At 45.7% G+C, this 26,033-nt stretch overlaps 1 long non-coding RNA gene across 1 annotated transcript; it reads left to right on the plus strand.

Annotated features, from left to right (window-relative positions):
- Positions 4,419-11,289, plus strand: LOC110260662. Its single transcript, XR_002343946.1, has 2 exons — positions 4,419-4,723; positions 7,491-11,289. It is a non-coding gene; the product is annotated as an uncharacterized LOC110260662 (long non-coding RNA).

Here is a 26,033-nt window from a genome sequence, read left to right on the forward strand (position 1 = left end):
CACTTAAGGCAGCAGCGCTAAGCTGCTCACCCTGACCCTCAAGGGTGAAGAACCTTTTTTCCCAGCATTGAAGCACCCTCTTCCAATGGGTTCCCAAGGCGAAATTACCTTGGTTCATCCAGCGGTCAAAAGGAGAGAATTCATTATCAGCAGGCAACTGCCTGGAAGGTCCAGGTCTCACAAAGAGGGGAACTAAACAGGTTAACCCCTACTAATTCCCTACCCTGGTCCAATCAGCTATGTCCAAGGTCAAGGTCATGGGGCCGCAGCAGGGGCCGTGAGTAGTGCTTGCTCCTAGAAGGGGGTATGGGTGAAACAGGCATCATTGCTCACTTAGCATCTCTAATATAAAAAGCTACCATACTTTGAGGGCTCGCGGTGTGCCAAACACTGGGCCAAGCACTTTAAGCGCATAATTCCTTTAACTCTTCTAACAACTCTTCGAAGTAAGCATTTTTATTTCTTTTTTATGGGCATGGAAACTGAGGTTAAGGAAGTTAAGCGTGATGACATGCAGCCAGTAGATGGCAGAGCTAGAATTCATACCCAAATCTTTCGGAGTCCAAAACACATTCATGCTCAAAACCACATCATGACATGATATCACATATGTGGAGTCTAAAATATGGCACAAATGACCTATCTACAAAACAGAAACAGATCATGGACATGGAGGGCAGGCTTGTGTTTGCTGGGAGGTGGGAAGAGATAGGGAAGTTTGGGGTTGGTAGAAGACTTTTCATTTAGAAGGGATGGGTGATGGGGCCCTGCTATACAGCAAAGGGAACTGTATCTACTCTCTTGGGTTAGAACCTGATGGGAAAAAAATGGGTCACTTTGCTGTACAGTGGAAATTGAAGAAACATTGTAAATCAACTCTAATAATGATTAAAAAAAAATCTCGACCCAGCAATCCCACCCTTAGGCATATACCTGGACAAAATTTTCGTTGAAAAAGATACATGCACCTGTGTGTTCGTTGCAGCACTGTTCAAAATAGCCAAGACATGGAAACAACCTAAATGTCCATTGACAGATGAGTGGATTAGGAAGATGTGGTATATATATACATACAATGGAATACTACTCAGCCATAATAAAGAACAAAATAATGCCATTTGCAGCAACATGGATGGAACTAGAGAGTCTCATACTAAGTGAAGTAAGTTAGAAAGAGAAAGACAAATACCATATCACTTATATCTGGAATCTAATATATGGCACAAATGAATCTTTCCATAGAAAAGAAACTCATGGACTTGGAGAACAGACTTGTGGTTGCCAAGGGGGAGGGGGAAGGAGTGGGATGGACTGGGAGTTGGGGATTAATAGATGCAAACTATTGCATTTGGAGTGGATGAGTAATGAGATCCTGCTGTATAGCACAGGGGACTATAGTCACTTGTGATGGCACATGATGGATAATATGAGAAAAAGAATATATATATATATATTTATATATATATGACTGGGTCACTTCGCTGTACAATAGAAATTGACAGAACACTGTAAATCAACTATAATGTAAAAAATTAAAATTTTATATATATATATACACACATATATGTATATATATATATATAAATAAAGAAAACACATCATTGTTTATGGTTCTGACCACGGTGTTTCAGCTCATCCAGTTTCTGGTCCCAAATGATCACATTGAGGGCTGAGGAATTTGGTTTGGCCGTGCCTACACTGACTAGCTTATTAATTAAAGAAATAAGGGAGTTCTAGTTGCTCACATCTGTGGCATAGTTTGCAGCTGTGGCTCAGATTTGATCCCTTGCCTGGGGACTTACATATGCTATAGGTTTGGCTATAAAAAGAAAAAAAAATAAGGATGATGGGGTTCTCATTGTGGCTCAGTGGGTTAAGAACCCGACAAGGATCCATGAGGTTTTGGGTTCGATCCCTGGCCCCACTCAGTGGTTTAAGGATCCAGCATTGCCATGAGCTATGATGTAGGTCGCAGACTTGGCTCCAATCTGGCGTTGCTGTGGCTGTGGTGTAGGCCAGCAGGTGCAGCTCTGATTTGACTCCTAGCCTGGAAACTTCCATATGCTGTAAGGGTGGCCTTAAGGAAAAAAAAAAAAGAAAAAGAAAAAAAGAAAGGGTGGTGCACTCATTCCAAGCCAGGCACTGCCCCTCACACTTGGAACACAACGGCGAACAAACCCATGGTCTTCCAGTCCAGGAGGGGGTGACATAAACGGGCACAGTACACTGAGGGGGAGGCTGATCTCACCAGCAAGATGGGCAGTTTGGGAAACTTTTGTAAAGGACTCCCAGCCTCATGGTTGTCACATGCCCCTGGGGAAAGGGGAAGTCAGGAGATAGGGTTCTGGTCCTGACCCTGCTGTTTGCTAGTTTTGGTTTCCTCCTCTGTGCTTCTGTTTCTTCATCAGTATAAACCAGGGTTGTTTTTTGCTTTTGTTTTGTTTTGCTTTTGGGCTGCTTATGTGGCATATAGAAATTCCCAGCCTAAGGGTCGAATTGGAGCTGCAGCTGCCAGCCTACACCACAGTCACAGCAATGCCAGACCCAAGCCATGTCTGCAACCTACACTACAGCTCACGGCAACGCTGGGTCCTTAACCCGCTGAGTGAGAACAGGGATGGAACCCACATCCTCATGGGTACTAGTCAGGTTCATTACCTCTGAGCCACAACAGGAACTTCCAAAGGGTCAAGTTTAGATAGTTTCTTAACTCTTGGAGTTCCCGTCGTGGCTCAGTTAACGAATCTGACTAGGAACCATGAGGTTGCGGGTTCGGTCCCTGGCCTCACTCAGTGGGTTAAGGATCTGGTGTTGCCGTGAGCTGTGGTGTAGGTCGCAGATGCGGCTTGGATACTGAGTTGCTGTGGCTCTGGCGTAGGCCTACAGCTACAGCTCCAATTCGACCCCAGCCTGGGAACCTCCCTATGCCACAGGAGCGGCCCTAGAAAAGGCAAAAAGACAAAAAAAAATTTAAAAATTAAAAAAAATAATAAAATGCCCCTGTACTCGGCCAGAGAGTTTGTCAGAAAGAAAGGTATCTGCTAGTGCCTTAGAATGGGAAGCAAAAATGACTTTGAACCAGAATCAGTCAAAGCACATAAGGACAGACTTTTGGGATCCCTTGGGTGGGAATAGGAGCCTCTCCTTCCTCTCTCCTTTGCCTTGGCTGGCTGGGTTGGAAGGCACCCAAGTTCCCCAGAAAGCAGCTCTTCTTTGGTTCAGTTTGTCTTCAACTGGAGGTGGGGTGGGGGGTGGGGGTGGAGGGGCTGATGGGGAGTTGCCAGGCGGGGGGGGGGGGGGGGGGGGGGGGGGGGCAGTTGGTGGGAGGGGCAGGTTGGGGAGTGGAAATCTGACCCTGCCTGCTATTCCCCCAGCAGGGGGCGAGCAAGCCCCTTGTGCTACAGTTGGGTCACGGTTTGGGGCCACTTGTTTCTGGTTGAGTTGAGAGGGTCAAACCTCCCTGAGCAGGATCACAGGGTCTCCAGCGTGAGCACCGTCCTGCCACAGGTGGTGCGAGCCCAGATGCTTCATCAGCCCCCCAGGGCTTGACCAGACCCTTGCCCAGAAGCACAACTTTCCCCCAGTCCACGGAAACTGACAGATGCCAAGCTGGGCGAGGGCTTCCTCCGGACATCCCAACATTGAGAAAAGAAAGAGTGGGTTCCCTAATGTCGGTTTTCCTGATGTTTGAGCACAGTACAGGGGCACTTCCAAAGAAATAGAAACTTCAAGGAATATTTTGAAATTTAGAAACCTGTGTCCAGATTTTGCAGATTTCTTCATTTTTTAAGGGAACATCCTTCCATGTATAAGACCAGTGTGCTAGAGAGCCCCTTTCCCTGTTGAGATTCCCATTATGGAGAGATTTTTCTGTTCGGTGCTGAGCATGCTCAGTGAATAGGGAAAACCCTTCTGCTATTTCTCTACCCAAACCCACAGCACTTCTGACACCAGACAAGTGGGTTTTCCAGACCAAGCAATTCTGACACTAACTGCTTCGCTCTAGCACAGCCCCCATAGGTTAGAGACTCAGTCCCACAAGGCTGCACCCCCCGTCCCCTCTTCAGATGCCAATTGCAAGTAGTGGGCCCCAGTTTACCCACAGCCTCTGTCAAACTTGCCTGCGATCTTCCCACAAACTCCCCACCTTTGATAATTTGCTTGAGTGGCTCAGAAAACCCAGAAAAACAGTTTACTGACTATTGACAATTTATTTCAAAGGACATTTTTTTTTCCTTTTCTTTTTAGGACCACACCCTTGGCATATGGAAGTTCCCAGGCTAGGGGTTGAATCAGAGCTGCAGCTGCTAACCTACACCACAGCCTCAGCAACACCAGATCCAAGTCAAGTCTGCGACCTACACCACAGCTCACAGCAATACTGGATCCTTAACTCACAGAGTGGGGCCAGGGATCAAACCCTTGTCCTCATGGATTCTAGTCAGTTTTGTTACCGCTGAACCATGAAGGGAACTCCAAAATTACAAAGGTTTTAAGAGCTCTGTGCCAGGAACTGGGAGCAGAGGCAATACTCTCATTTTCTATTATCTCATACTCAGGACTTCCCTTTCTGCTTCATCCACACAAGTGAGGAGCAAAGAAAAGGCCTGGCCCCTCCACCATCAGCAAGCCTTCTCTCTGCTGCCAGGCCCCAACTCCACTCCCCATGTATTATTTCTAGTCCTCATCCCAGCTCTGCCATTCGCCAGCTGTGTGACTCTGGGTAAGACCCTTCTCTATTTTGGGTATCCGTTTCCTTCTCTGTAAATGGAGGATGTTGAATTTCAGTGAGCTTAAGGTCACTTCCATCTCTGCCACTTTATGATATATTTGAAGTTACTCTGCCACAAGGCAAAGTACACATTATGTATTTAATGGTTTATTTTATGGCGGGTAAACAGCATATAAAATGGTGGCCACAGCAAAAATGGGTCTCTGGGTTTAATCCACTAGCATTTACTGGGTTCAAGCAGAGCTGATGCTGAGCTGAGACGTACAGCTTATGATGTAGAGTAACAGAATCGGAGGTGCTGGAATGGGTGTGGGACTTGGGTGTCTCAGGGAGGATGGGCTGAGGGTGGAGACAGGAGGTAATGACATGGAGAGCTGCTTGCCTGGCTCCCTGGTTCTTGGGTCCCAACCGCCACAGGACCCCAGCATTAGGCTGGAGACCTACCCCTTCCTCATTCCCACTAGGTCTGGGGTGAGTATCTAAGGTCTTTCTTTCCGGGTCCAGCCCTTCCAGGGCATTGCCCCAGATTGCCACCAGATGCTGCAAACCACTGCAGCCCAAAGTCCACAGCTGTGTCTGCCCTGTCCCTTGGATCGGAATGCTTGGACTTGGTCTGCTGATCTCACCTGGGGAGGAGGATGGAGACAGGCTGCCTCGTCCGCCCTGGGGTTTCCCATAGTCACTCTGTGTATTCGCGCGCAGGCTGCTCTGAGAGGTGCCCAGCTCTGGGGGGGAATGGGAGCCGGAACCCAGCTCTCACTCCACTCACCGGGCTGCATGCCTGACGTGGCTTTAGCTGGGTGGGGGAAGGAGCACCCTTTCCAAATGTTCTCAAAGATGCCCCAGGGGCTAATGGTGGCTCTGGGTTTCCCAGGCTTCTGCCACTTCATCTGTCACCCCCTGGATCTGTTGCCACATGTCTTTGCGTTCCTCACTTCTTCTCACCTGCCCAAATGAGACTCTGGGACCTCATGATCTGTACTCGGGTGTCTCTTCCTTTTTTTTTTGTCTTTTTGCCATTTCTTGGGCCACTCTTGCGGCATATGGAGGTTCCCAGGCTAGGGGTCGAATCGGAGCTGTAGCCACTGGCCTATGCCAGAGCCACAGCAACGCGGGATCCGAGCCGCGTCTGTGACCTACTCCATAGCTTACAGCAATGCCGGATCGTTAACCCACTGAGCAAGGGCAGGGACCGAACCTGCAACCTCATGGTTCCTAATCGGATTCGTTAACTGCTGCGCCATGACGGGAACTCCGAGTGTCTCTTCTTGAGCTCCTGTTTCTGTCCCTGTTATTGCCTTAACTTGCTGCTCAAACTTCAGACTGATTTTGTCCCACTGCATCAATTACCTGAGAATCAATATATCTGGGGAAATCCTGGCTTTGGCGAAAGCCAAGTGCTGGAAGCATTAGCAGGAAAGTTCGAGAATATAAGGGAGTATGTTGCTATGAAAAAGGGGATTCCTAAGGACATGAGGTAAGGGACTGGTGAGGGAGAGGCCACGGAGGACATGAGCCTGGGATGGGAGGGCTGAGCTGAAGGGTGCGCAAGTGCAAGAAAGCACTAGATCCAGAAGGGGCTCCAGGAGCAGAGCTAGCGGCGTCCGCTGCCCTCCCCAAGCCATGCAGCCTGCATCAGGAGCAAGGCAGGAGCTGCGGACAGGGGCACGGGGTGGCAGCTACAATGTGCCTGGAACAGCATCCAGCACATTGTAGCTGCCATGTAAGTGTTGGATAAATAAATATGATTGTGGCATTAATATTCTCCAGCTGCCCTATATCTCAGAAGGCAGCCTTGCTACAGGCAAAGCTCCAGAGCCTCAGAGGAGCCACAGAACTTTCCCCAAGACATGCAGCAGCAGGTTCAAAGGGCAGAGCTGACCATATGGGAGGAGCTTTCTCACCTCCAGTTTTGTTGTTGTTGTGTTGTTTGTCATTTTAGGGCTGCACCTGTGGATCTGTGTTATATTGGAGGTTCCCAGGCTAGGGGTTGAATCAGAGCTGCAGCTGCCAGCCTACACCACAACCACTGGTCTACTACATCGCAGCTACAGCAATGCCAGATCTAAGCCACGTCTGCAACCTACACCACAACTCACGGCAACACCAGATCCCTGACCCACTGAATGAGGCCAGGGATGGAACCCGAGTCCTCACGGATACTAGTTGAGTTTTTAACCCACTGAGCCACAACAGGAGCTCCATCATGGAGCTTATAAGTTCTAATGGAGGAGTTCCTGTCTTGGCGCAGCAGAAACGAATCCAACTAGGAACCATGAGGTTGCAGGTTCAATCCCTGGCCTTGCTCAGTGGGTTAAAGATCTTGCGTTGCCGAGAGCTGTGGTGTAGGTCACAGATGTGGCTTGGATCTGGTGTTGCTGTGGCTCTGGTGTAGGCCGGCAGCAACAGCTCCAATTTGACCCCTAGCCTGGGAACCTCCATATGCTGTGTGGACCTAAAAAGGACAAAAGTCAAAAAAAAAAAAAAAATTCTAATGGAGACAGGGGAGAAGCTAGAAGCAATAAACACAATAAATAAGGTAATAAAAGCTATGATAAAAAGAGAAAATCAGGCAGATACAGGGGATTGAGCACTGGGTGGGGTGGGGCTCGCTGAGATGAGATGCAGCTGGATGGAGAGGAAGGCATTGGCCCCCGGGTTACTGCTAGAAAGTTCTCTGGAGGGCTTGCTCTGCCTCCCCACCCCACCCCACCCCACCCCCACAGGTGCTCAGCTGTGGTTTTCACTCTTTAACCAGCATCATCATGTAGGCGGCCTGTGGAAAAAAGCAGACTCCCAGGTTCCTTTGCGCGTGTGGAGCGGAAGGAGGGCTCATATTTTTAGAAGCACTTCCTGCTAGTCTGACGCTGGCGGTCTGTGATCCGCAGCTAGAGCCTCCTTATTCTGCAGCCTGGATGGTGAGTAAGACACAGCCCTGCCCTCAAACAACTTACTCTTCAGTGAAACAGAGGGGCATCAGGATAAAACGTACCACCTCTTGAAGCCTTTCTCTGCCATTAATACACACACGGGGTTTCCCGAAGTGATGCTTGCTGGGAGCAGAGAACACAAAAGGGCTACGCTTTGAGGAGGAGCTAAGGTAGGAGAGATTTGGGGACAGAGAAGAGAAAGCCAGCAAGGAAGATCTGGGTTCCGCCGAGCAACAAAGAAGTTGCTGAGATCCTGGGGAAAGCCTCTTACAAGCGGGTGAGAGGGCTCAAATCTTCAGATTTTTCCCAGATGCTCTGCCTGGGGGGACAAAGTCTGCGGTCATGGGGAGTCCGATAAATAGAAGGGGACTTGGAGAGAGGAGCACTCTGGGTGCGGTCCCATTCCCTTCAGATCTTCTCACCAGCTCCACGTCCACCCCCAGCCGCTTGTGTTCACTCCTAGAGGGTCCTGCCAACAACTGTCCGCAGAGGGTCAAACAAGGGTTATAGGAACTGCCTCACCCAGGGGCACCAAGAACTGAAAGTGCCTGTGAGTTTATGGCCCCTGGAGCAGGGGAGCCAGTGACTGATGGGTGCAGGGTGTGAAAGAACCATTCCTTTGTCTCGAGAGGGGCTACAAATTATACTCCTGAGCTCCCCGCAGGGTCAGGCTGAGGCTGAAATCAAACACTGGCTTCTCCCAACCTTTTCTGCTTTCTCCATCTCCTTATGGAAGTGGGACTGTTTCCTTGATAAAACACTTGATCTAAGACAGCAGAGAGTTCAAGCACCAAAGCAACCCACACTCTGGCTCACAGTTCATCATGGAGAAGGGACAAAATGAGGGGTGATGGGAAAAGTTGAGGCTCTTTCTGTGGCAACCTGGAGAAGCATTTGTCTCCCTTGCCCAGCCTGGACCCTCAATCCTGCCTGGCCTGGCTTCTCTAGAAAGGGCATTATTCGTGTCCAAGGAGAGGAGGCACCAGGCTTCAGTCTGCCCTGAATTTTAGGAAACTGACGGAAACTTGCTATCAATTCCAGGCAAAGTCAAAGGTGTAAATATGGAGCCCAAACTTGGGACAAATAACTCTAAAACTCACACAGAGAGGACTCACCCTTTTTAGGAAGCCTAGAAAGCTGTCTAGACAGTTCAGGATGTGCTGAGACCAGCATCAGAGACTTGGCTAAAAGATCAGACTTTCCATCCCATCTTTGCTCAGCCTGCCCTCTGCTGGAATGACGTGTGAACAGCAGCTAGTTCAGACGAACGCAGCCAAAACCAGGAGGCCTCCTGAATCCCTCTCATCCTTCAGAGGCCAACTTAAATGTCACCTCCTCCAGGAAGACTCCCCTGATTCTAGCAGTTGGAAGCAAGTTCTTTTAATGTGAGCCTTTACAGCCCCTCATTTACACTTCTCCAATGGTGCCGTCTACCTTATGTCATGGTTGTATGGTACATATGTTATCTCCCTGACTCATTTGTGAGCTCCCAAGGGAGAAAGATTTCCTTTTTAGTTTTGTGTTTTGAAAATTTTCTCCCAAGGATTTTGCACCTGCCCAGAAATGTGTCCTACAATTAAGCCCTAAATTTACATCATTAAAAGGAATCCTCTGAATTCAGATGCATCTTCAAAAAGGCCCAATTAAAATGCAATATATACACACTACCGTATACAAGATAAGTAACCAACAAAGACCTACTGTACAGCACAGGGAACTCTACTCCGTATCTTGTAATAAGCCATATGGGAAAAGAATCTGAAAAAGAATAGATGTATGGGAGTTTCTCTATGGTGCAACAGGATTAGCAGTCTCTGGAGCCCTGGGACACAGGTTCGATCCTTGGCCCGGCACAGTGGGTTAAGGATCTGGCTTTGCCCCAGCTGTGGCTTAGGTCACAACTGTGGCTCAGATCTGAACCCCAGCCCGTGAACACCAAATGCCTTGGGACAGCCAAAAAAGATACACACAAAAAAATAGATATGTGCATACTGAATCACTTTGTTGTACACCTGAAACTAACACATGGTAGAGAAAAAAATTATACTCCAATATAAAATAAAAAATAACCCCCCCAAAAGTAAATATGAAAAGATGTAATCATCTGGCCTGGACTGTAAGTTATTAACTCCTTAAAGGCATTAGCACATCAGCTGTGCCCAGAGCTTGGAGCCATAGTGTTATGGGAAAATGTAGGTGGCGAAGAAAGATGATAAAAGAGGTAAGGAATGAAGGAGAAGTTGAGGATGAGGTACTTATGAGGTTGGCTGGGGAGGTTCAGGAGGGGTTGAGGCATTGGAGGGGGCAGAGGGGGCAAAGGACACACCCTGAGCCAGAGGTTCCAGAAGGAAAGGTGTGGGACACATGTTGAAGGAGTCATTGGATCTTGTAGGATCCAAAAAGAAAGTATTGGCTCCAAAGACAAAAAGAAAACAGGAAAAAAAATTAATATATACTTAATTGTCAGTAAATCACAATGTCATATCAACTGGACTCATTGTTAAATTTAGCCTTTATAAATACTCATTCCATTTGCGAAGAATTTGGGGGTTAGGTTTTCTCACTTCCTAAGAATTCCTGAGGAGAGACAGTGACTCCTGACAAATCGTAGCCAACTGCAAATTAAATATTACTCATCGCCAAATAGTTTCTAAAGCAGAATTAGAAAACTCCATTCAAATTTTCAGGGCAAAATTATATTTAGTATAGGATGTGAGTGATTTTAATATACTTGATATAATGAAAGTAGGACTCTCTGGGGCTTACGAAGGTTTTAAATGGCCCTGAGTATCAAAGATCAATTTCATCCATCCCCTTTAATTTCACTCTTGGTGACATCACACCTTCTGCAAACAAGCTGCTTCCTTTTCCGAAATGCAACTTGCATTGACCTTCTTGCGCACATGCAAGGGCTAGTCTTTTAGAATTAATTGACTAAGGGCTTGGAATAGATAACTGGAAATGTTTCCTGTTCCCAAGAGATGCTCCAGAGGGAAACCAGTGTTATTCATTCCATACATGTATCTTCCAAGCACCCTCTGCCTTTACAAGCGAAAACTGAAGGCATGCTTTCCAGCTGTACCCTTGACATAGTGTGTATATGTTATTAACATCATTCACACCGTCATGATCCCAGTCCTTTCTTCTTAACAATTGAACCCCCCCCACCCCTCCTTTTTTATGGGCTGCACCCACGGCATATGGGATCTCCCAGGCTAGGGGTCGAATCTGAGCTGCAGCTGCCAGCCTACGCCACAGCTACGGCAACACTACATTTGAGCCAAGTCTTTAACCTACCACAGCTCATGGCAACGCCAGATCCTTAACCCACTGAACGAGGCTAAGGATCGAACCCACATCCTCATGGATACTAGTCAGAATTGGTACCACTGTGCCACAACGGGAACTCCTTGAATGCCCTTTTAAAAAGAAAACCCTAATTATGAGGAACTTACTAGTAACCCTCCCCCCAAAATGGTGATAAGGGGAAGAAACAGCCCTTTTGGAGGTAGAAGCAGTTTGTATCTAGTCAGAAAACACAAAGCTGCAGAATGCAGTTAAAGAGAACTCCTAAGTCATTTTATGCAGAAACACTTTGGGCATGGGTAGAGAATGCCAAAGTCAGGGGCTATGGATTGAGTGAGCACTGTAGAAGCCTGATGGCCAAGAGTGACATTTTTTATTGCAAGAGAAACGGTGTAGAGGAGGTCAATGCATCAGCTTTCTCCTCCTCCTCGCCTGCCTCCTACTCCTTTCTTCCCTCAATTATTCTTGCTGGAAATAAGGGTGGCTGAGAAGTCTGGAGGTACAGGCACATGGCAGCAAAGAGAGGCCAGCTCTTCCATAAAAGTTGAGTACATGCTGGTGGCCGGGGTGTGTGTGGGGGCAGGCGGGCAGGCAGGGGGACAGAGGGACTATGGGTTGGAGAGCCTGGTCCCAGCAGGGCTGCAGAGAACTCAACATAATGCAAGAGACCAGAGAAGCTGGGCTGGAGTCCATAGTTGTCTTTTTGGTGTTTTTTTGTTTGTTTGTTTGTTTGTTTGTTTGTTTTTTAACTGGAGTAGATTTGACGTAAAATATCGTATTAATTCCAGATGTACAGCAAAGTGAATCAGTCATACATAAGAATATATCCATTCCTTTTTCCCATATAGGTTATTACAAACTATTAAGTAGATTTCCCTGTGCTCTGCAGGAAGATAGGTTCTCGTCAATCATCTATTTTACACAGTAGTGCGTATATGTTATTCCCACCCTCCCGGTTCTTCCCTCGCTAGAGCGGTGTCACCTACGGTAACCATCAGATTGGTTCTGAAATCTGTGAGTTTGCTTCTGTTTTATAAATCCGTTCTTTTGTGTCTTTTTAAAATAGATTCCACATATGAGGGATATCACATGATATTTGTCTTTGTCTGACTTACTTCACTCAGTATGATAACCTCTAGTTCCACCCATGTTGCTGCAAATGACATTATTTCATTCTTTTTTATGGCTGAATGACATTCCGCTGTATATATGTACCACATCTTCTTTATCCATTCCTCTGTCAATGGACATTTAGGTTGTGTACATGACTTTGCTATTGTAAATAGTTGTTACAGTGAATATTGGGGTACATGTATCTTTTCAAATTATGGTTTTCTCCAGATAGATGCCCAGGAGTGGGATTGCTGGATCATAGGGTAGTTCTATTTTGTTTTTTAAGGAATCTCCATCCTGTCCTCCATAGTGGTTACACCAGTTTACATTCCCACCAATGCTGTGGGAGGGCTCCCTTTTCTCCACACCCTCTCCACTGTTCATTGTTTGTAGACTTTTTGATAATGACCATTCTGACTGGTGTGAGGTGATACCTTATTGCAGTTTTGACTTGCATTTCTCTAATAATTAGTGATGTTGAGCATCTTTTCATGTGCTTTTGGTCACCTGTCTGTCTTCTCTGAAGAAATATCTATTTAGACCTTCTGCCCATTTTTTATTGGGTTTTTTGTTTTTTTAATATAAAGCTCCATGAGATGTTTGTGTATTTTGAAAATTAGTTCCTGGTCGGTCACTTCGTTTGCAATGATTTTCTCCTGTTCTCTGGGTTGTCTTTTAGGGCTTTTTTTTTTTAATGGCTTCCTTTGCTGTGAAAAAGCTTTGAAGTTTAATTGGGTCATACTGGTTTTTTGTTTTCATTTGCATTATTCAGGAGGTGGATCGAACAAGATATTGATGTGATTTATGTCAAAGAATGTTCTGCCTATGTTTTCCTCTAGGAGTTTTTATTATTATTATTATTAGAGTATAGCTGATTTACAGTGTTGTGTCAATTTCTGCTGTACAGCATAGCAACCCAGCCATACACAATACACATTCTTTTTCTCATACTGTCTTCCATCACTTTCTATCCCAAGAGACTGGATAGAGTTCCCTGTGTTATACAGTAGGACCTCATTGCTTATCCATTCTAAACATAACAGTTTGCATCTACCAACACCAAACTCCTCATCCATCCAACCTCCTCTCACCTCCCCCTTGGCAACCACAAGTCTGTTCTCCAGGTCCATGAGTCTGCCTCTGTTTTGGAGATAGGTTCATTTGTGCCATATTTTAGATTCCATATGCAAGTGATATCATATAGTATTTGGCCTTAATCCATTTTGAGTTTATTTTTGTGTGTGGTGGTAGAGGATATCCTAATTTCATTCTTTTACGTCTAGCTATCCAGTTTCCCCAGCACCACTTATTGAAGAGACTGTATTTCCTCCATTGGGTGTTCTTGCCTCCTTTGTCATAGATTAGTTGACCATAGGTGCTTAAGTTTATTTCTGGGCTTTCTATCCTGTTCTACTGATCTGTATTTGTTTTTGTGCCAGTAACATACTGCTTTGATGACTATAGCTTTGTAGTATAGTCTGATCCCTCCTGTTCTGATTTACTTTTTCAAGATTGCTTTGGCTATTCGTGGTCTTTTGTGTTTCCATACAAATTTTTTAAAAAATTGTCCTAGTTCTGTGAAGAATGCCATTGGTATCTTGATAGGGATTGCATTGAATCTGTAGATTGACTTGTGGAATTCCTAGTTAGGGAGGAAAGAAAGAACATCCAAGGTTTAGTCAAGTCATGCTTTCTGTACTTACATTTAGAAACTTGGTGACACCCACAAAGTGATGATACCTACTTAGTGGCTGCTGTGTACCAGGTGGGAGGCCACAGACATGAGCAGAACACATCAAGTCTGTGTTTCATGGGCTGACTTTCTAGGCAGGGAGAGACAACACACAAATGGATGGCAAATGCATGGAACATAATATTAGATTGTGATCAGCGCTACAGAGACAAAGAAAGTGGGGTGATGGGACCGAGAATGACAGGATTATGGGGGGAGTGTGACTTTAGCCAGGGTAGTCAGGGAATGACCTTCTGGAGGTGAGGAAACATGTGGGCAGATAGATCAGTGCGAGGTGAAGGACTGAACTATTTCAGAACCTGCATAATGGTGTTGCAGGTACAAGTGAGGGCACTTGGTAAAGCTGGGCTGGGTGGGAGGCGAGGCTGGGGAGCTGGTCTTGTGGGGCAGAGTTCCAGGGAGAGGCTCATTAGTTGGGGGAGATGGTATGTGAACAATGAAATAGAATAGAAATGAAAACATGAGAATGCACTGTGGGTGTTACAGTAAGTATGGTGTTAGGAACTTTTTGTTTCAAATATGTATGTGTACAGATCATAAACAGTATTTTTTATGCTAGCTGCCCGGGTCAGAAAAGTCTGAAAGCCACTGATGTGAAGGTACTTAATCTGACCTGGATCAGCTTTACGCACACACACATTCACGTATTGTAGTAACATTCACACTATCCATATATACACAAATAGTAATATACATACACAGCAATAAACATTTTTTTGTCTTTTTAGGGCTGCACCCTAAATATGGAAGTTCTCAGGCTAGGGGTCTAATTGGATGTACAGCTGCCAGCCTATGCTACAGCCACAACAATGCCGGATCCCTAACCCACTGAGCTAGGCCAGGGCTCAAACCCACGTCCTCATAGATACTAGTTGGGTTCATTACTGCTGAGCCACATCAGAGCTCCTGACTTTTTATTTTGAAATAATTTAGATTTTTTTGGCTGCGCCTGTGGCATACAGAAGTTCCTGAGTCAGGGACTGAATCTGTACTATAGCAGTGATCAGAGCCACTGCAGTGATGGTGCCAGATCCTTAACCCTCTAGGCCACCAGGGAACTCCAAAATAATTTTAGATTTTATAGAAAAGTTGTAAAGATAAAATACAGAGGTCCCATATACCGCTTCCCCCATCCCCACATTATCTAATGTTAACCTCTTATATTAACATGGTGCTTTGTCAAAACTAAGAAAACGACATTAGTCTATTACTATTATTAACTAAGTTCTAGGCTCTATTTGGACTTCAGTGGTTTTTGCCATTTTTAGTTCCAGGATTCAACCCAGGACACTGCCTCACATTTAGTCATCATGCCTCCTTAGCCATCTCCGGTCTGTGATTGTTCCTGTCTTTCCTTGTTTTTCATGACCTTGACAATTTTGAGGAGTGTTGGCATAAGGTATTTTGTAGACTGTCCTTCAGTCTACAAACCCTCCAGAAATAGGATTTGGGGGAGTTTTTCCTCATGATTGGAGTTATGAGTCTTGAGGAAGAAGCCTGAAGAAGTGAAAATCTCTCATCCCATCTAGTCAGGCATAGATGCTGTTGACCTGACTTATCACCAGTGCTGGTGACCTTGATCATTTGGTTGAGGTAGTGTTTGCCAGGTTTCTCCACTGCAAAGTGACTCTTCCCCTCTTCCATCTGTATTCATTAATTGCAACCCACATGGGAGGAGAATTAAGCTCCACCTACTAAGGGTGGAGCATCTGCTTTTATCATTTGGAATTCTTCTGTAAGGAAGGTTTGCTTTTGTCCCCTATTTATATATCAAATCATTGCTTTATACTAAGATGACATGCCTATGCTATACTTTATTTTTATTTTTTATTTATTTTTTTATTTTCCCACTGTACAGCAAGGGGGTCAGGTTATCCTTACATGTATACATTACAATTACATTTTTTCCCGCACCCTTTCTTCTGTTGCAATATGAGTATCTAGACAAAGTTCTCAATGCTATTCAGCAGGATCTCCTTGTAAATCTATTCTAAGTTGTGTCTGATAAGCCCAAGCTCCCGATCCCTCCCACTCCCTCCCCCTCCCATCAGGCAGCCACAAGTCTCTTCTCCAAGTCCATGATTTTCTTTTCTGAGGAGATGTTCATTTGTGCTGGATATTAGATTCCGGTTATAAGTGATATCATATGGTATTTGTCTTTGTCTTTCTGGCTCATTTCACTCAGTATGAGATTTATGCTATACTTTAGGTTGTAATCCAATACCACATTATTTATTTTGTTGTTCAAATCGACCCAGCTTTAGCCATTGGACTCTCTTTCAAGCTGGTTCCTCTGTCTGACATCCTTCTAATTTTTGAGCTCTTCCTTGCTTTCTGGTATAAGTTTTTTTTTTTTTTTCCACAATAAGACAACATTTTATTTCAGTGGTTATAGAAAAAGAATCAAATGAGGAGTTCCCGTCGTGGCGCAGTGGTTAACGAATCCGACTAGGAACCATGAGGTTGCGGGTTCGGTCCCTGCCCTTGCTCAGTGGGTTAACAATCCGGCGTTGCCGTGAGCTGTGGTGTAGGTTGCAGACGCGGCTCGGATCCCGCGTTGCTGTGGCTCTGGCGTAGGCCGGTGGCTACAGCTCCCATTCAACCCCTAGCCTGGGAATCTCCATATGCCGCGGGAGTGGCCCAAGAAATAGCAACAACAACAACAACAAAAGACAAAAGACAAAAAAAAAAAATAAATAAATAAATAAATAAAATATATATCCATGCCTTTAAAAAAAAAAAAAAGAATCAAATGAGAAATTGATAAATCCATATGTTTTACTGGACAAACACAATGTTCACTTCCACATGTTTGTTATCCGTATGCCTAAAAAAAATAGTCTTTTTGAAGTTTGCTAACATATATGACTCCTGGCTCCATCTCTGTCCCTTCTCCAAGGTTGAGTATAATGAGATCTCATGTCCTTTACCTGAGATTCAAGTCTCCTTTTTCCTATCTGAGGATCATGAGAACACTCCTCCCTGTTGATAAGCCAATCCATCTGCCCCCCTCCACCTCCCGACTCCAAAAAAGTCTCCTATAAAAAAGAAAAATATAATTTTGACCTACTAAGAAAATGAGATGGCAATCCTCACCCTCTAACTGGTGAGCACTTCCTTCCTGCAATGCAGTTCTTTATAAGAGCAAAATCTTCATTGCAAATTTGGGGTCCGTAGTCTTTCTCTTGCAACATGCGTTAGCACAGAAGTGTATCTAATGTGTTATATATTTTGTCTGCTCTTGATGTAATTTGTTTTTGAGTCTATTCTTGCTTTGTTTGAAGAAAAACATAATTCTGGTATAAGTTTCTGATTTTTTTTTTAATTGGGTTCCTTTTTTTTTTTCAGTTGCCACACCTGCAACATATGGAAGTTCCTGGGACAAGGATTGAATCCTAGCTGCAGCTGCGACCCATGCTTCATCTGCAGCAACACTGGATCCTTTAACTCACTGCACCTGGCAGGGAATCAAAACCACGCCAGTGACCCAAACTGCTGTAGTTGGATTCTTAACCCACTGCACCACAGCGGAAACCCTGTGAGTTGCTAATCTTTATATTTTTAAAGTCCTGCTGCTCTGAATGTATCACTCTGCTGTTTTTTGTTTTTTTTTTTCCTTGCAGAAATGTGCATATTTAGTCTGTGTATTAGCTAGCTGGCAGGGGGAGTGGGTGGAGACTCCTGCTGTCTTCCAGTATCTGTTCTGCCCTTCTTCCAAATTCCCAGAGGTACCAGGAAAGCCTAGCTTTCCGAGCTGTTTTGCAGCCAGAAGTGTCCCTTGACTGAGTTCTTGCCAATGGTTTGTAAGTGGAAGTAATGGAAGCCAAACCCCAGTTCTTGCCCCCACCAAGTTGGAGCACCAATAAGCTCCCCGGGTTCCTCTCCTTCTGCCTGCTGGCTGACAGATGGCGAGAGCCACAGCCACCATGTCCCATTAGCTGCAGCAGCGAGAGCCCAGACCTCATGTAGGTGTCGGGAAATGGTTTTCCGGCAGCTGAACTGAGGGAGTCCCCCAACCTGTTCTTTGTCCCTGGGAGCCTTCAGATGTCCCACATGGGCGGGACCAACAGACAGCCCCAGCGGGAGGACCTCGCAGTGAAAGGGCATGGGTGAGCAGCCTGCTGAACACAGGTCTCCGGCACACGTGCTCAGAGAGAGGAGATGCGGAAGCCACCTCGCCCACAGCCCACCTCCCCCGTCAAAATGTGCCCGGGGCAGAGGTGGTCGCCTGTGAGGAGGCTTAGCTTGGGTGGACAGATGAAGGTCTGAGGCCCAGCTTCTTACTGTCAGTGGGTAGTAAGCTGATTTGATTGGTTGCAAAAAGGAGATATGGTTCGAATTTACTTTGCTTTTCTTTCCTCTTTCTCCCTCTGTTCCCTGCTCTTTTGTTTGTTTGTTTTGTTTTGTTTTGTTGTTGGTTTTTTTGTGGGTTTTTTTTTTTGGCCGTATCCACCACATATGAAAGTTCCCGGGCCAGGGATCAAATCTGAGCAGCAGCTGTGACCCATGCCGCAGCCATGGCAACACCAGGTCCATAACCCACTGTGCAAGGCTGGGAATCGAACCTGAGCCTCTGAAGAGACAATTCCGGATCCTTAACCTGCTGTGCCATAGTGGAACTCCCCTGATCACTTTTAATTATAGCAAATGCTAATAATCAGAAATGTGATATACTGGAGAAATAAAAAGAGCCAAATGATATCCTGAATTCCTGGATAAGGATCAAGGGAAACTAACATTTTTTTTTTTTTTTTTTTTTTTTGTCTTTTTGTCTTTTTGTTGTTGTTGCTATTGCTATTTCTTGGGCCACTCCCGCGGCATATGGAGGTTCCCAGGCTAGGGGTTGAATCAGAGCTGTAGCCACCGGCCTACGCCAGAGCCACAGCAACATGGGATCCGAGCCGCGTCTGCAACCTACACCACAGCTCACGGCAACGCCGGATCGTTAACCCACTGAGCAAGGGCAGGGACCGAACCCGCAACCTCATGGTTCCTAGTCGGATTCGTTAACCACTGCGCCACGACGGGAACTCCGAAACTAACATTTATTGGCTTCCTATTATATGCCAAATAGTATGTCACACACATTGTAATAGTCTTCAGAGCCACACTGAAAACTAAGTATTTTATGCCTCACTGTTAAAAGAGAGAAGGTGATCAGAAAGATTAAGTAACTTTCCTGAGGTTGCACAGCAGGAAATCAGCAGAACTGGGATTGAACTCAAGGCCGCCTGTCCCCAGTTCTTTCTCTTACCTGGTCACTGCTGTGTCTCCGCAGGTGTTTAGGGCTTGCCAAAGAGTTTGTATTTTTCTACTTGACCTTGTTCTTTCTGTGGGGGGTGGGGGGTGTCATAATTTGTTGGACCCCAGTCTAGGAGCCCTCTCATTAGGCCCCTTGGCTTCCTTTCCTTCTGGGCCACTGTGATGAAATCTCTCTTACTCTGACACTGGATCCTCTCTGCGTTGTGGTCCATCCTGCAGCCCTGGAGCCCTTCTGGGTTCCTCCTATAGCATCATGTGCGAAAAAGTTTGCCTGGAACTGAGGGAGGGGCTGTAGGCAAAGATCCTGATCCATCTAGTATTATAGAACCAATTCAACTGTTCTTAGAAAACACGCAGAATGCTCGTGGGGTCAGTTTTTTGCCTGGCGATGGCTGCTAACATCAACCAAGCAAGTAGCCTGGTGCTTAACTGCATAAGCTTTGGAGTCAGCCTGGGTTCATCTCCAAATCTTGCTACTATGCCAGTTCTCTATGGCACTGTAACAAAGCTGCCTTGAAACATTGTGGCAACTATTTTTTTTAATGTCACATGATTTTGTGGATCAGGAATGCAGACAGAGCTCAGCAGGACAATTCTTTTGTCCACATGGCATTAACTGAGGTCATTTGGTGGTCTCCAGCTGGCAACTGAACTGGTCGGAAGGGTCCAAGGTATTTTCATGCAGGAGTTCCTGTGTGGCACAGCAGAAATGAATCTGACTAGGAATCATGAGGTTGCAGGTTCAATCCCTGGCCTTGCTCAGTGGGTTAAGGATCCGGCATTGCTGTAAGCTGTGGTGTAGGTCGCAGACACAGCTCGGATCTGGCGTTGCTGTGGCCGTGGCGTAGGCCGGTGGCTGTGGTGTAGGCCGGCAGCTGTAGCTCTGATTCGACCCCAGCCTGGGAATCTCTTTATGCCGCTGGTGCAATCGTGAAAAAAACCAAACTGCCAGTCCTGTTAAAGGCTGGGTCTAGAATCCACAAAGCCCCTCTCCTGCTGTCAAAGTGATGGAAGCCAGCCCAGATTTAAGAGGAGGGAAAAGAGACCTCACTGCTCTATAAGAAGAGTGTCAAACGGTCTGGGGCCATTTTCGCCCACAGCCATTCCTCACGATTCGGTGTCCGAGGGCAAGTTTCTCAACCTCTTTGAGCCTCAGTTTCCTGACCCGGAACAATGGAGATAATAACACAAGCCTCACAGAATGGTTCTGAGGATTGAATCAGAGGGTTTATGGGGAGCACTTCAGACATGGCCATGCTACGTCAGACACTCAAGAAACGGCAGCCACTCTCGTGCCGCGGTTAAATTCACAGGCTCTGAAGTCACTGTCTGGGATTCAGTTCTGCCACTTGACAATGGTGTGACCCTGAACTGGATACCTAACTTCTTCTGCCTCGTTTTCTCCTCTGCAGCCACCTCATAGGATTATGTCGTTAGGACTGGGATCCTACATGTAAGCACTGGCTCCTAGAAAATACTCACACGCTGTCTGGGTGGTGGGAGTGCGTTCCCAAATCATAGGAAGCATAGCTTCATCCTGGGCTTCAGCAACAAGTGATGTCTTTAGGTCAATCCCTGGGCACCCTTAAAGAAGGTGAGGGCACAGTGGAGGTGCCACGTGATGCTGGATGCTGCCAGTGGCCCTTTAGGTCCTAACTGTGAGTCAGGTACCAGATAAAATGGGGTGGGTCCTGCCTTGCAGAAGAGTTGACAGTCCGGCCATAAACCAGTGCAAAAGAGTCAAGAGTGAATGTTGGCTGTTGTCTATAGGGCACAAAAGGCACAACCTCTCCAGACAGGGTGAGGCAAGTCACTTCCATGTTCTGGGACACATCAATCAGAAGGGAATCTCAGAACAGCAGTAGAGTGAAGGATCAAAACTGTCAGGAAGGATGGGTGCAGGGCTATGCCATCCAGCTGCATTTGGGGATTCTGCAGAGCCCAGGGAATGAGTGGTGGCAATGGAGGCTCTGGAAACTGCCCACTGGACTGACAGCTGGGTAATCCCCATGTCACACAGGCCCAAGGTAACAATAGAAGGGGATGGCATCAGCAAATCTCAAAGCTGGGAGGAATTCCAGAGGCCTTATCAGAGGCATGAGTAACTTCTACATTCCAGGACAGTGGCTGTCACAGAGGCACTTGCATCTGTGTGCAAAGCGCAATGGAGAGTGGGTCCTATCTCTCGTGGTTGTGCCTCCCATTTAGGTTCATCTCTGACCACTGGTTCTCTCTCTCTCTTTTTAAAATTTTTTATTAAGGAGTTCCTATGGTGACTCAGTGGTTAACAAATCCGACTAGGAACCATGAGGTTGCAGGTTCGATCCCTGGCCTCACTCAGTGGGTTAAGGATCCGCCGTTGCTGTGAGCTGTGGTGTAGGTTGCAGATGCGGCTTGGATCCTGCGTTGCTGTGGCTGTGGTGTAGGCTGGCGGCTACAGCTCCGATTAGACCCCTAGCCTGGGAACCTCCATATGCCGCGGGTGCGGCCCTAAAAAAAAAAAAAAAAAAAAAAAAAAGGCAAAAGACCAAAAAAATTTTTTTTAAATTAAAGTCTAGTTGATTTGCAATTTTCGATTGCAAATCAATTTGAAATTTTCAATTTCTGTTGTAGAACAAAGTGACCCAGTCACACATATACGTACATCCTTTTTTTCATACTATTTTCCATCATGTTCTAACCCAAGATTGGATACAGTTCCCTGTGCTCCACAGTAGGACCCCATTGCTTATCCATCCAAATGGATAGACTAGTAGCAGCAGTTTGCATCTACTGGTTCTCTCTTAAATTAAGGAAAAGCTGCTTTCCAGGCATGTCCACTCCCCTGGTTCTCGTTGTGCTCTCGGGTAGCACACAAACAAGCCTCGGAGCACCTACTAGCCTTCTAGCCATTTGAAATCAGTGCCCCATCCCCTCGCAGTCTCCCCTTCATCAGGACCAAAAGCTCCAGCTCCTTCTGTTCTGTCTTGATGATCCGAACTCTCTCCACCATCCTCATGACCCTTCTCTTGACCTTCTCTTTCTAGACATAAAATCAAACAACCCAGGTACCCCACAGCCAGAAAAACAAAAACAACTTTTGATTCATCTGTGTTGCCTATCTACTCTGGGGCTCTGTGTGCTGATACTTTCTTACATAGTTGGTATCCTAGTGTTTGGGGGGTGCTACTGTTTTCACCTCACATGGTGGCTTAAAATGGCCACAGATTCTTTGCTTCTCTTCCCATCAACAGATGGAGCCTATTTCCCCCGCCCCCCCCCAACCCTTGAATGTGAGCAGAAGCTTTGATTTGCTTTGGCCCATAGAACAAAGAGGGTGATATATGACTTCCAAGCAAGTCTCAAGAGACCTAGCAGCTCCCATTTCGGGCCTCTTTGGGTTTTGGTCCGAGACCACCATGCTGAGAAGTCCAAGATATGAGAGCTAGTGGAGAGAGAGGCCCATATCTTGCAAACATTTCAGCCATGGCACCCGAGGCCCCAGACACCTGAGTGAGACCATTCTGTACCATCAAGCCCAGAATGCAGCTGTCTGAGAGGGGCGAGGAGAGACCAACATAGAAACTGCCCTTTCAACCCATAGGATGTAAAAAAATACATAAATTGTTCATGTTTTAAGCTATTAAATTTTGAGGGATTTATTACACGGCAGTAGATATCTGATGTTTACTGGAGCCATCATTTATTGAGGGCTTTTGTTCTACACTTAAACAGAGGGTTTGTCCCCCTTGAGATAGTGAAATATTTATCTAAATGTGTTCCCAGGGAGGTCCTGACATGGCTCAGCAGTAACGAACTCAACTAGTATCCGTGAGGATTTGGATTCAATCCCTGGCCTCGCTCAGTGGGTTGAAGATCCGGCGTTGCCATGAACTTTGGTGTAGGTTGCAGATGACACTTGGATCTGGCATTGCTGTGGCCGTGGTGTGGGCCAGCAGCTGCAGCTCCAATTCCACCCCTAGCCTGTGAACTTCCATATGCTGCAGGTGTCGCCCTGAAAAAGATGAAAAATTAAAAAAATAAAAAATAAAAAATTAATGTGTACCCAGGGTGGGAATGAGCTGCTCAAGCAGGAAACTAGACCCCTGGGTTTTTTTTTTTTTTTAGGTGTTTGTTTGTTTGTTTATTTTGCTGCACCCACAGTATACAGAATTCCCTGGGCCAGGAATCGAACCTGTGCCACAGCTGGAACCAGAGCCACAGCAGTGACAGTGCTGGATCCTTAACCCACTGAGCCATGAGGTAACTCCTAGACCCTTATTTTATTTATTTATTTATTTTTTTTCTGAAGAAAGCTTGGAAAGCTTTTATTGTTTTAGTGTCCCAGCCACTATATGATCTTGCAGGAGTCATATGGATTTTTTTCTCTCTTTTTTTCTTTCTGGTTTTTTTTGTTTTTCTTTTCTTTTTTTTTCCTCACCTGCAGCATGCGGAAGTTCCCAGGGCCAGGGAGCCAACCTGCGCCACAGCAGCAACCCAAGCCACTGCAGTGACAACACCAGATCTTGAACCCACTGTGCCACAGGAGAACTCCATGTTATTTGAAATTGAATGGATTAGAGAGCACGTCTAAACAGAAGTCTCGGAATAACAATAAGGAGACCCTTATTTTATTTATTTTATTTTTCTTTCTTTTTTTTTTGGTGTTTTTTTTTGTTTGTTTGTTTGTTTGTTTGTTTTTGTTTGTTTTTTTGCCATTTCTTGGGCCGCTCCTGCGGCCCATGGAGGTTCCCAGGCTAGGGGTCGAATCAGAGATGTGGCAGCAACGCGGGATCCGAGCGGCATCTGCGACCCACACCTCACGGCTACGCCAGATCCTGAACCCACTGAGCGAGGGCAGGGATTGAACCCTCAACCTCATGGTTCCTAGTCGGATTCGTTAACCACTGTGCCACAACGGGAACTCCAAGAGACCCTTATTTTAAATGACAATGGTCATAGAAAAACAGTATGCTTGAAACTGTCCTCAGAAGCAGTGTCTTCTTCAGTGGCTGGTATCTTAGTGCCTGATACTGGGAGGAGTTGGCAAGTCAAAGGGCAAAACGAGGGCAGGTGGAAGAGGCCAAGCGGCGGCCCCTCTGTGGCATCCAGAAAGGAACAAAATACTCCCGTTTCCCAGAAGTCCTTTCTTTTTTTTTTTTCCTCTATCTTTTTTTGAGTCTTTAGGTTACCAGACAGCAAGACATTAACAGAATTATAGAAATAAATTCATTCCAACAAACAATTTTGAGTCCCTTTTAAGGGCCACACCGGTGCATGAGGAGGCAGGAAGAAAACCACAGTCTCTGCCCTCAAGGAGGTCAGGCCTACTCAGCCATAAGAAAAGACAAATAATGCCATTTGCAACAGCATGGATGGAACTAGAGACTCTCATACTAAGTGAAGTTAGTCAAAAAGACAAAGACAAATACCGTATGATATCACGTGTCTGGACTCTCATATATGGCACAAACAAACCTTTCCCCAGAAAAGAAACTCATGGACTTGGAGAACAGACTTGTGGTTGCCAAGGGGGAGGGGGAGGGAATGGGATGGACTGGGAAGCTGGGGTCAGTAGAGGCAAACTATTGCCTTTGGAATAGATAAGCAATGAGATCCTGCTATATAGCACAGGGAACTATCTTTAGTCACTTATAATGGCACTTAATGGAGGATAATACGAGAAAGAGAATGTATACATGTATGTGTGACTGGGTCAATTTGCTGTAATGTACAGTAGAAAATTGACAAAACACTGTAAACAAACTATAATGGAAAAAATAAAAATCTTTTAAAAAAATTTTTTAAAAGGAAGTAGGGCCAGAGTTGTTTGAATCCAGAAGCCTTGGTTGCAAGTAGCAAGGCATATAAATATTTCAAGCCATCTGCAGTGGCTGTGATGCTTTAGCTCTGGAATCAGCGATTTCCCCAAGGAGCTCTGGTTCACAGAAGAAAGCATAGTCTTGGCCAATAAGCACATAACAAAGGCGCTCGAGCACATTAATCGGCAGGAAATTCATATTAAACCGCAATGATATACCATTACATCTGCTAAAATGGCTAAAATTAAAAGAATGACAATGAAATCCTTGACGACAACGTGGAGGACCGAGATGCTCATACACTGCTGTTGCAACCACTTGGGGAAAAACTTGGAAATTTTTAAATAAACTTGTATTATAAAGTTTTATACTTACGGAGTTCCCGTCATGGCTCAGCAGTAATGAACCTGACTACGAACCATGAGGTGGCGAGTGATCCCTGGCCTCGCTCAGTGGGTTAAGGATCTGGTGTGGCCGTGAGCTGTGGTGTAGGTTGCAGATGCAGCTCAGATCTGGCGTTGCTGTGGCTGTGGTGTAGGCTGGCAGTTGCCGCTCTGATTCAACCCTCTAGCCTGGGAACTTCCATATGCCTCAGGTGCAGCCCCCAAAAAAGTAAAAATAAAATAAATAAACAATTTAAAAAAGTTTTATACTTACTGCGTGACCTAGAAATTTTACTCCCGCCTATTAACCCAAGAGAAATGAAAACATATATCCACACAAAGACTTATACATGAAAGTTCTTAGCCACTTTATTCATAATAGTAAAAAACTGGAAACAATGCAGATGTCATTATCAGGTGATGGGATCAATAAATCATGGTAAATCCATACAATGGACTACTAGTCTACACTAACTAGAAATGAACCACTGATACACGTGACAACAGACTAATCTAAAATGCATTATGTTGAGCCAAAAAAGCCAGACACAGAAGAACATATACTATACGACTTCATTTGTATGGAATTCTAAAGAAGATGAAGCTATGGCAATAGAAACCATGTAAGTGGTTGCTTTGGAGCTGTGGAGCTTCACTAAGAAGGAGCATCGGAAGAAAAGCTTGAGGGCGATAGAAATGTTCCCTGTGTTGATTTTCAGGGGACGTAGTCGCAAGGGTACCTGCGTTCATCCA

Source organism: Sus scrofa, chromosome 5 (genome assembly GCF_000003025.6).
Source record: "Sus scrofa isolate TJ Tabasco breed Duroc chromosome 5, Sscrofa11.1, whole genome shotgun sequence".
Lineage (NCBI taxonomy): Eukaryota > Metazoa > Chordata > Mammalia > Artiodactyla > Suidae > Sus > Sus scrofa.